Below are 11,338 nucleotides of genomic sequence, written 5' to 3'. Positions count from 1 at the left end.
TGGGGCGGCAGAAAACCTGGAGCCGGCCCTGCCCCAGGGGCCCAGTTAGTGCTCGCCAGGGGGGTGTTTAAAGGGACAGCGGTTGAGGGACGGGGACCGGCACCACTTTTCCCTGCCTGCCCCACGTGGGCCTGTCTGAAGGCGTCAGCACCCCATGGATTTCTACGCCGAAAGTGGAATGAACCCCTGGGGCTCCTCCCCGGGCGCTGTCCATGGCCCCGCCGGGAGCGGCCGGCAGAGCCCCACACGCCTGGGCTGGTAGCGCTTGGAACGCCCTGAACGGCCCCGCTCTGCATCCCCTCAGCTCCTGGGGGCACCAGCCCTGCTCCCTGACCCTCGGGGCCAGCCGGCTCCATCTCTCCGCACCGCCCCATCCTCAGGCACGTCACATTCTCGACGCTGGGGCGCCGGCCGGGCCTCTCAGCAGGGCTTCCCGGGGCGGAGCTGCCGTCACCCAGCTCGGTACCTCCTGACCCATCCTAGCACCTCCTATTGCTGCGCCCGGCCCAGCTTGGCCTCCCCCTGTGCGGATCCCCCCCACCCCCCACCCAGATCCTGACAGCTCGCAGCCAGCCCTCCACCCCGGCTGAGACCCCCCGGACAGCCTAACCACCTCCCCCCACCCGCCCCTCCTGCTTCAGCCCGTGGTTCTCCCCCTCCCCCTAAGGGGATGGTCTTATGGGGCAGGCCCCAGATTGGGCTCAGGAGAGCTAGGTTCAAATCCCTGCTCCGCCCCAGGCTCCCTGGGTGACCTTGGGCCAGTCTCTGCACCTCAGTTCTCCATCCTCTCTGCCTGGCTCCCGGCCCTGACTCAGCCCCTGTGTCCCAGCCGGGAACCGCCCCCCTGGGCCAACGGCACAGCGACCCCGTGGCCCAGACCCCCGCATGTGCCATGACGCCTGCAGGAACCCGGCTGCTGACGGGGACGTTGTCGCTGGGTCGCTCCCGGCCCCTTTCTAGTCTGCAGGGCCCGTCTCCGGAGCGGCTGGGAGCGCTTCCGAGCAGCACCTAGCTCCCGGGCTCTATGCAGTGGTATTGACTGCCGCGAATCCCTGGGGCCCGCTGTGTATTGGGCAGCAATGACAAGGGCGCCCCCTAGCTAGGGGGTCGGGCTTTGCGAACCTGCTTGGCGGGTTCTGCCACCCCTTGATTCCACCAGCCCATGTCTCTCTGGAGGGCCCCCCCCCTTGCTAGCTGGACGGCTGCAGGCCACTTTGGGGGGGGGGTTCGTGCAGCCCCCGTGACGTGCAGCCCCCGTGACACACGGCTTTGCAAGGGGCAGGGGTGCCCTGGCCGCGAGCTCTCCCCTGCACTCGCATTGCAATGCACGGTGTCCTGCCTGGAGCTGACTCCACAGGGCATCTCCTGCCCTCCAGCAGCGCTGGGGCGAGCAGATCTGCCCCTCGGGCCCTGCCCCCTCCCTGCTGCGCGTCGTTAGCCGGCTGGGCTGCCTTCCATTAGGGGTGGATTGCATCAGCGCAGCAGAGAACCGAGCTGGAAAACAAAGCTCCCCCAGGGGCCGTAGCCCCGGCTTAGCAACGCGCTGTCCCTGGGGGGAGCTGAGCCAGCTAATGCTGCCTGGAAGAGGGAGGCGAAGGCAGCGTTTGCTGGTGGAAGGGGCCCCGATCCCTGCCGACCTGCAGCTGTGTTCTCGGCCCCTTCTTGTGCCAGCCGGACCCAGGACAGTGCCCCCCCCCCCACTCCCCCTGTGTCTCCCCCCAACTCTGGGCGCCCTGGGCGTGGACTGCAGCCGTTGGTGAATGCGGCCCCTGGGGCGGGTGGGATCCAGTGGGGTGCGTAAGCCCCTGAGAAAGGGCTGGTGACACCCCACCCCCCCACCCCCCGAGCTGGCCCCTGCGCTCTGGCTAGGGTTATGGTTTCCTGCTGCGTACAGCTGGTGCCCATGCGCTCAGTGGCAGGAGCGTTTCAGGGGTGGCTGCAGAGGGGGCGGACAGCCCCCCTTCTTCACTAAAGCGCTGGCTCTGAGCAGCCCTGCATTGGCTACTCTGGAAGGAGCCACTGGCCTCCATGTGTGACAAAGTGGGGGTTTTTCTTGTTTTCTGTGGAGTTTCAATGGTTTGCATGCGGAGGGGGTGGGACTCAGTTTCCCTGGGTGTTACTGGTTTAACGAGGTGAGGGGAGAGGGAGTTTGTTACAGAGGACCGGAGAGGGAACTTGGGATCCCAGCCAATGGCCTGGAGGATGGATACCCCAGCGACCGGACCGGAGACCCAGCTCAGGAGACGCAGCCGGTTCTGGCCAGTGGGAGGACAATGGGCTGCAGAGTGAGGAGCCAGTGACCCAACCAGCCGGTTCCAGCCAGAGGACAGAAGCGAGGAGAGGAGGCCCCAGTTTACGGCCCTGTTTACTTGGAGAGAAGACAATGGACAGAGGCGGGGGGCCTGGGGCCGGGGGTATCAGATGCCCAGCTGGGAGCAGGGGGGCTCTGGGCTGGAGAGGGAGAGCAGGCAGAGCCCACCTGGATGCAGAGACTGGGATGTGCTGGGCTGAGGGAGGCCAGGCCTGAGGCCCTGAGAGTTTCCTGTGCTGTGTTCAACTCTCAATAAACCCTCCTGTGTTACGCTGGCTGAGAGTCACTCCGGTCTAGAGAACAGGGTGGCATCAACCCCTTCAGGGGTGAAGGCCCGGGGGGTCCAGAGTGGGTGGACTCCCTGAGGAGGCCCACGGCAGAGACAGACGTGCAAAGGCTCAGAGAGGTGCGGCTCCAGGAGGTGGAGGGGCCTGACCCCGAGAGAGAGTGGACCCCCGAGAAGGGCTTTCGCACTGAAAGGGGCACCCCCCACGGACCACACGGGGCCAAGAGTGGGCACGATCTGTGAGTCCGTGACACCATGTCACAGCCACTCGGTTATGCCTGGCGAGGCCAGGGCAGGGGAACGTGCGGGCTCAGAGGCCGGGGATGGTCGGGGGGGCTTGCCAGAGGCTTCCCTTCTCATGCGGCTCCCCCCGGGAACGGGCTGCCCCAGCGGGGCAGGAAAGGGTGCCATAGGAACCGCTGGAGATGGGGCCCAAAGCCCACTGGCCTGGATGCGAATCTTTCCACTGCCTTTGAGCCAGTATCCAGGGCCATCCGAGGGGCCAGAACCGCCACCGGGCCTTTATTCTGCGCCCACCCCGTGGCATCAGGGCGCCCTGCGCCAGCCTGAGCAGAACGGTGACCAGCATTTGGCCCATATCCTCGCCCCTGGCACCGAGGGGGGGTTAGTGCAGAGCTGTGTGCATCGCGCTGGGATGGGGGCGCGGCGAGGGTCCATCCCTACGGGGCCTGTTCCACTGCCTGGCCCCGGCCCCCCGAGAAAGCTCCTTCCCCTCCCCAGCAGACAGCTCCAGTGTGCCAGCGGGGGGAGCTGCCGGGGGCCCTCGAGGTCCCGGAGAGGGCTGTGAGCGGGAAGGTGGTGGCCAGCCCCTCGGCCGGCGTGGCCGGGCTTCGCTCCCACGCAGTCAATGGCATGTGTGAGTCACCCAGCCAGGGGCTGATCCGGGGCTAGCCAGGGGATCAGAGTGGGGACCGGCTCCAGCGAGGGATTGGAAGGATCAGCCCAGGGCTGTGGGTCACTGGGTCGTGCGTGAATGTCGGGGCTCCTAGGAAGTGTGTGGGGGGAATCCAGGGCGTTTTGGCCAGGCCCTCAGGAGCCCGTGGGCTGGGCCTGCCAGGGTCAGAGGAGCCGTGTTCTGACATGGGGCGAGAGGCTCTGAGCAGGTCCCCCATCACTGCCGCGCCTGGGCACTTGCTTTATCTGGGTCTCTGCGCGAAGGCAGGAAAATCCCCCTCCCCAGCTAAGCGAGGGGGGGATGCAGGCCACACACGGGGCGTCAGGGCTCGGGGCAGGAGACGGGACACAGGGCTGGGACGAGGCAGGCTCAGGACAGAGCCGGCAGAGAGTGCGGGGACAGGAGCGCGGATGCGCCTGGGGCTGGGGGAAGGGGGGCAGCGTGTGAGGCGAGACAGCAGAAACCAGCAGGCCCTGGAGGAAGGCACCTGCCTGGAGCGGGACCCCAGCGCCTGGCCAGCCTCTCTCCCGCCTCGAGAGGGTGACACAAAGCTAACGAATGGCACAAGTTCTTCCACATCTCCCCCTCCAGCCGGCAGCACCCCGGGGCCAGGCACTGAGCTTGCAGCTGCGGTTTGCATCTGACGCTGGGGAGAGGCAGGGCTGGGGAGGGCAGCGTCCTGCAGGATGTCACGTTATTGATTTGAACTGGGACCATATAGAACATGGTTGCAACCAAAGTCCTGCAGTGGCACCAAATCTTGTATAAAGGGGGTCAAATGAGGTGTCTAAGACAAGGTTATGGTTTGCTGGTTATGATTAGGCTGTCTATATGTGTGTATCAATTTTGTAGTTGAAGTTATGAATATTGGCTCTACACTGTCTGTATTTCAAACTTCTGCTATGCTTCTGGGTGACATCCCAGACAAGTTGGTGTTAGCTCTGCCTAGCCTGCTTGATGGCCCATTAAGGACCATTAGCTGTACAATTGACCCATTGAGAGAAGGCAGATACGCCTTGTAACTCAGCAAAGTATGCAGGGACTGGCCCATGTGACTCCAGACTCCATTTTGCTGTAATTTTCCACAGTAAGAACAAAGAGGTGTTCTTACACCTGGAAAAGACTATATAAGGCTGATGCCTCGTCTCCATCTTGTCTTCAGTCCTGCTTCTTACCTCTGGAGGAACTTTGCTACAAACTGAAGCTCTGAACAAAGGACTGAATGACCCATCCCAGCTGGGGATGTTACAGAGACTTGATTTGAACCTGCAGTTTATTCCATCACTGCTACAAGCCTGAACCAAGACTTTGCCGTTACTGTATGTAATTGATTCCATTTAACCAATTCTAACTCTCATCTCTATCTGTTTCCTTTTATGAATAAACCTTTAGATTTTAGATTCTAAAGGATTGGCAACAGCATGATTTGTGGTAAGATCTGATTTGTATATTGACCTGGGTCTGGGGCTTGATCCTTTGGGATCAGGAGAACCTTTTTCTTTTACTGGGGTATTGGTTTTCATAACCATTTGTCCCCATAACGAGTAGCACTGGTGGTGATACTGGGAAACTGGAGTGTCTAAGGGAATAGCTTGTGTGACTTGTGGTTAGCCAGTGGGGTGAGACCAAAGTCCTCTTTGTCTGGCTGGTTTGGTTTGCCTTAGAGGTGGAAAAACCCCAGCCTGGGGCTGTAACTGCCCTGTTTGAAGCAATTTGTCCTGAATTGGCACTCTCAGTTGGGTCCCGCCAGAACCGCATCGTTACACAGGGATCTCAGCCCGGGGCCTCGCCAGCTCTCCCGCCCGCTGCAGGGAGGGGAGACGACTGGGCCAGGTGGGACTCGGCCGCTGAGGGCTCCGGAGGAGACGTGGGACCCCTCTGGGGTAAGGCTCTGAGGAAGGGCCGGAGCCGTTCCCAGGCGTTTCCTCCCCCCACTGATCAACAGGGGCCGCGCATGGCCGCGCTACTATGGATGGGAGCATCGGCCAAGGCAGAGTCTGTCCCAGGGAGCTCCCAGGCCACGTGGAGAAGACAGACTAAGGGGCGGGGGGGGGACTCATCCAAGGTCCCATAGCAGCAGAGCCAGGGTTACATCCCAGCCAAGCTCCTGGTTCCCAGCCCTGTGCCCAGCGTGCGCTGAGCTCAGGGCACGCACATGCCCAGCAAAGTGCCCTGTGCATGCACCTGTCGGGAGCAGTGGTGGCCCCTCGGTGGTGGTGCTGGATACGAAAGGGCTTGAGGGGAGGCAAAGGGTTAACTTGCCTGTCCGTCCCCCCTCCCTCCTCCTCGAACCCCGGCCTCCCGGGATATGGATTTATCCAGGGTTGGGTGGGCAGCGCAGCCCAGTGCCACCGCCTCCTGTCTATCCGGCCCCGTGAGCTCCCAGAGGGGCCACACGCCAGGCTCTGCCCCCTCTCTGCAGCATGGGCAGGGCGGTGCCAGTCCTAGAGACACGCTGGAGCGCAGACACCCACAGCCTGGCCTGGCAGAGAGAGGGAGCTGCGCTCGCTGAGACGGGCTAGGGGCTGGCCCAGGCCGGCACCATCCAGCCCCTCGGCTCACAGATCCCACAGCGCCCCATGGATCTCTCTCCATGTGTGACATGGCACAGGAGGGCCAGGCACTGCCCCACGCTTGCCAGGTCTCATGATCTGACCCGCACAGGGATGGTTCTGGCCCCTGCTGCAGGCGGGTCGGTGCTGGGGCAAAGAGCTGCAGTTTTGGGGTGACAGCGAGGGCCAGGCAGGGCCAGGTGGCCTAGGGGAAGAGGCACTAAACTGCAAGCCCAGAGCCCCATGTGTTCTAGTCTCAGCGCCTCTGCCGGCTGCTAACAATGCTTCGGTGCATTTCATAGCCCCTGTTAGGTGCCACGTCTCATGCCGCTGCCTTGGCAAGAGGTCGCGCTTGTTCCCCTACTCCCACGATAAACCTGTCAACAGCTTTCGCGAGGCCTCTCTGGGCAGAGCTGGGCACAGAGCCCGGATTCTGCCAGCCCAGCCCAGCCTTTCCCGGGGACGGGCAGCGTCGGTGCTTACGTGACCCACACCGACATAGAGTGGCTAGGTCTCGCTCTGCAATGCACACGGCGGGTACAGGCTTATGAGTGACTCAGAGGCATTCGGGGGCCTCGGCCGTGCCATGGAGCTGGTGACGGGTTTCTGGCCCAAACACGGGCATTGTTACATTTGCTGTGTGCAACCACTAGACCACACTCTGCCAGGCCCAGAAAGCAGGAATCCCACTGACAGCCTGTAACGCTCCCCCGTGTGGTCTGCCTCACCCAGAGGAGAGCAGCATGCCTTCCCTACATCTCTGCCACCTGTCGTGGGGATCAGCACTGTCTCCTTTTTCCCTTGGGCTCTCCCGCTGCCTGCCTCCATCTGTTGTCTCTCGTCTTGGGAGCGCTTTGGGGCAGGTGCGTGTTTGTACCGCACCTAGCGCAATCAGGGCATTGGCCATACTGGATGCTTTGGTAACACACATAACCAATAATCCTGTAGTAGAGGGGGCTGAGATCTGTGTGGGGTAGATTTGAGGGTTCAAACCTTGCATGTGTGGGTGAAAAAACACATGGCTGCCTAAATGTGAGTGTGTGACCCCCCAGAATCGCTGTCGGTAGGATCTGAGATTGCAAAACATCTTAGCTGGGTGTTGTGCTCATAGCTGCACCGCTGTTGTGTTATGATGGTTTATGTGGAGCTGTGCCTTCAAGAACTGGGGGCAGCTGAGAGTGTTTGAGCGAGAGGGCAGTGTGTAGGAGACTCGCCTGCATGAGCTCTGGAAAGGTCAGCCCTGGATTTAATCGCCTGGTCTTCCCAGACAGCAGCCACCGTCTCCAAGGCGTAACACTAGCGCGTCTGGGGACTGGCTGCGCTGGGTGTTGCTAATGAGCTCCAGAGCCATTCACCGGCAGGTGACCTGGCTGAATCCAGCTCCGCCGCGGATGGAAGTTGTTCCCATGCAATGGAAGCTCAGCAGCCCCTCTATGAGGTGAGTATGTGAGGTCCCAGCCCCCCAAGTCACTAACTCCCCCTCACGGGTTGCACTTGAGCGTGAGCTCTTCAGGGCCTGTGTTTGTACAGCGCCTAGCACCGTGGGGCTCAGCGCTCGGCTTCCCTAGACATTTGTGAGTTGGCCACTGTGTCATTGACACACCCGTTGGGGGCGGGACTGGGGGTTCACCAAAGGCACCAGGGAATCTTTTATCTCACAACAATCTCCCGAGTTCTGGGCCAGCCTCCTGCGGGGGGGGGGGGGGGGGGGTGTCTCTCTCGCCCAGTGGGACCTGCTGGGCTGGGCAAGCCTAGATCTGTGGTCCCGGGATGCTGCTCCTTCCCCGGCTGGTGGGGGGCTTGTTTGCCCCGCAGCAGGGACGCTGTTCCTCGCGGGCAGGCTGAGCTCTGGGGAGATGCTTCCCATGGCCGAGGCTGCCAGCCGGCACCTTGGTGCTGGCTCTCGGGTGACGCTTTTGGGCAGTGTTTTGCCGTCTGCCCCATTCTGGGTATTGAGGAGCGAAACCCTTCTGCAGTCACTTGGTCTGTCTCCTGTTGCCGTGCCAGTCTGGGAGACTCTCCCTGTGCTCCCCTGCCAGCCTCCTTCCCCAGGCCTGCAGTGAGTGGCGCTGGCACCGCCAGCCCCTGGCCCTGGCTAGCAGCTCTGCCCGGCAGCTCTGCCCATCTCTACCCTGAGCTCCCAGGGCATCTCCATTCCCCCGTCTCCAGCATCTGGTCTGCCCCGCGCTGAGGGTACCAGCGCTCTCCCCATCTGATTCCCCCTTCCTCCGGCCCGTTCCTCTGCCACCCATGCCGTCTCTGCTGGCTCCTGGCAGGAGGACCAGGGCAGAAAACCCAGTGGATCTCCCTTCCCTGCCTCATACCAGCCAAGTTCTCAGCAAGAACCAGGAGAAGGTGATCTCGCCTCTCGGCCCACCGCATTCGCTGGTGCCTACCTGAGGCTGCCCCTCGCTGGCTGGGGCACTGACCCTCCTTTGCCTTGGGCATGGAAATCACGTGATTGGGCGATGAACCCTCCAGGGCACCAGCCACCCCGTAACTGCCGGGGTCAGGAAGGAAGGCCCCTAACCTCTCGCTGCTTCGGCCTCGGGCTGCAGCCGGGCCCTGCCGTTTTCTGGGAGAGCCCCGGGAAATGACAGCAGAGTCCCAGGTCGCTAAATCTCCCTTGACTGCTCCAGGAGTATGATTAAATAATGCCCACCTCCTCGCCCTGCCCGGGGGGCACTGACCACCCGCTGCAGGCCCCTGCGCCCAGGCACCGCCAGCCCCTCAGCCTCCCCAGTGAGGCGGGAGAGCTGCGGGGTGGGGGACTTGCTGCTCCAGGCAGCAGCGGCTCCTGCGGCTCCTGTCCCCCGGGGCTGGGCCTGATGTCCCGAGCTCACCCCACAATGGACGCTCCTGTTCCCTGGGAGCTGGGCCAAGCGCCCCATTCCCAGCGTGCCCTGGCAGGCGGGCTCACGGTGCCACTCAGGCTTGGCCCACCCCAGGGCACGGCCCCACGCCACTCGCTGAAGTTTGGCCTGCCTGGTGCTGCAACCCCGTGTGCCAGGTCTCACCGCCCGGAGCGGGAGCCAGGCCCAGCCCCATGGGCCTGCAGCAGAGCCAGGAACTTCACCCAGGTCCTTTGCACCCCAGGCCTGTGCCTTAGCCACAGACCTCCCTCCTTCTCCAGCCCCCTTTGCCCGGCAGCGGACAGGTGCCAGCAGTTCAGCCGGGTGGGCTGGTGCAGCCCGTTCCCTGCGGCTGGAATTGTATTTTTCAAATGACACGGCTCTCCCCACAGGGGGATCTGAGCGCTGGGACGGTGAACAGAGCGAGGGGCTGAGAATCTCTCCTTCCGGCCTGGCTGGCTGCTGGGGCCAGGACCCCTTTCGGCTGGGCTGGGGCACAGAACTAGGGATCCCTCTGGGGAGCTTGGCTGTCGGCGCCCGGGATCCCCGAGCCCTCTGGTCGGGTGCAGTGGCCCGGGTGTGGGGGGCAGCAGCGAGCTCCTTTCCCGGTAGAGCATCCCTATTAATTGATGGTGCCGTGTCAACAAACAGCCCTCTCCAGAACTGATCCCTGCGCGACATTCCCCAGGGCTTTGCCCAGGCTAGTGCTAAAGACCCCAAGCAACAGGGCTCCCACCCCTTCTGTACGGAAACAATCCCAAAGCCAGCGACTTCTCCTGCCAGGAAACATCCTGACGTCCGGCCAAAATGTTTCCATCTTAATCTCATCCCGTTACTTCCTGGCCAGAACCCCACGTCCCCCTCTAACTCCTCTCCCTCCTGGGAGTGCAGGCCCCCCTCACGCCCCTAGTCTGGGACCGCGGCTCTTGTTTAGCTAATCCAGATGATTCTTTCTTTTCAGCTTTCCTCCCAAACCGGTCCCACCAGCATCCTCTCCCTGACCCCCCCATAGACTTTAAGGTCAGAAGGGCCCATCATGATCATAATCTGACCTCCTGCACAACACAGGCCACAGAATCTCACCCACCCACTCCTGTAACAAACCCCTAACCTATGTCTGAGTTACTGAAGTCCTCAAATCATGGTTTAAAGACCTCAAGGTGCAGAGAATCTTCCAGCAAGTGACCCGTGCCCCACGCTGCAGAGGAAGGCGAAAAACCTCCAGGGCCTCTGCCAATCTGCCCTGGAGGCAAATTCCTTCCCGAGCCCAAATATGGTGATCAGCTAAACCCTGAGCATGTGGGCAAGACTCACCAGCCAGCACCCAGGAAAGAATTCTCTGTAGTAACTCAGATCCCACCGCATCTAACATCCCATCACAGACCATTGGGCATATTTACCGCTAATGATCAAAGATCAATTAATTGCCAAAATGAGGCTATCCCATCATACCATCCCCTCCATAAACTTATCAAGCTTAGTTTTGAAGCCAGATATGTCTTTTGCCCCCACTACTCCCCTTGGCAGACTGTTCCAGAACTTCACTCCTCTGATGGTTAGAAACCTTCGTCTAATTTCAAGTCTAAACTTCCTGATGGCCAGTTTATATCCATTTGTTCTTGTGTCCACATTGGTACTGAGCTGAAATAATTCCTCTCCCTCCCTGGTATTTATCCCTCTGATATATTTGTAGAGAGCAATCATATCTCCCCTCAGCCTTCTTTTGGTTCGGCTAAACAAGCCAAGCTCCTTGAGTCTCCGAGTCTCCTTTCATCAGGCAGGTTTTCCATTCCTCGGATCATCCTGGTAGGCCTTCTCTGTACCTGTTCCAGTTTGAATTCATCCTTCTTAAACATGGGAGACCAGAACTGCACACAATATTCCAGATGAGGTCTCACCAGTGCCTTGTATAACGGTACTAACGCCTTCCGCCAGGGAATGCCGTGCCCCGGCACCAAGGCACTAGACAGCCTCTCCCCGGAGAGGGCCGGAGGAATGGCCGGACTGGCTCAGGGTCCCGTCGGTGATGGGCCAGCGCCGGCTGCTGCAGAAGGTGCGAGAACCCTGCAGTAGCAGGTGTGGGCTAGTCTGCCACCAGGAAGGTCTCACCCTGAGAGTTCAGTTTAAACACTGGTGCATGAGGCAGCCTCTCCCTTGGAGCAGGGTCATTCCCTGGGGCAGCCCTGATCAATCTTGTCCATATCAATGCCCAGTCCCTCGTAGGCTGCGTCTACGCCAGAATCGCTGGAGTGCTGCAGTGCAGACACTTCCGACCTCGACTTCCGTCGCCGTAGGAAATCCGCCTCTCCGAGAGGCAGCAGCTAGAGCCGTGGGAGAATTCTTCCAGCCACCGGGCAGTGCCCGCACTGGGGTTTCAGTGCACGCCAGCCAAGCCGTGTTCCCCCCCGGACGGTGTCGCTA

This window comes from Terrapene carolina, unplaced genomic scaffold (assembly GCF_002925995.2).
Source record: "Terrapene carolina triunguis isolate 2854851 unplaced genomic scaffold, T_m_triunguis-2.0 Scaffold405, whole genome shotgun sequence".
Lineage (NCBI taxonomy): Eukaryota > Metazoa > Chordata > Testudines > Emydidae > Terrapene > Terrapene triunguis.
The sequence above is the reverse complement of the archived record's forward strand: the minus strand, read 5'-3'. Positions refer to the sequence as shown.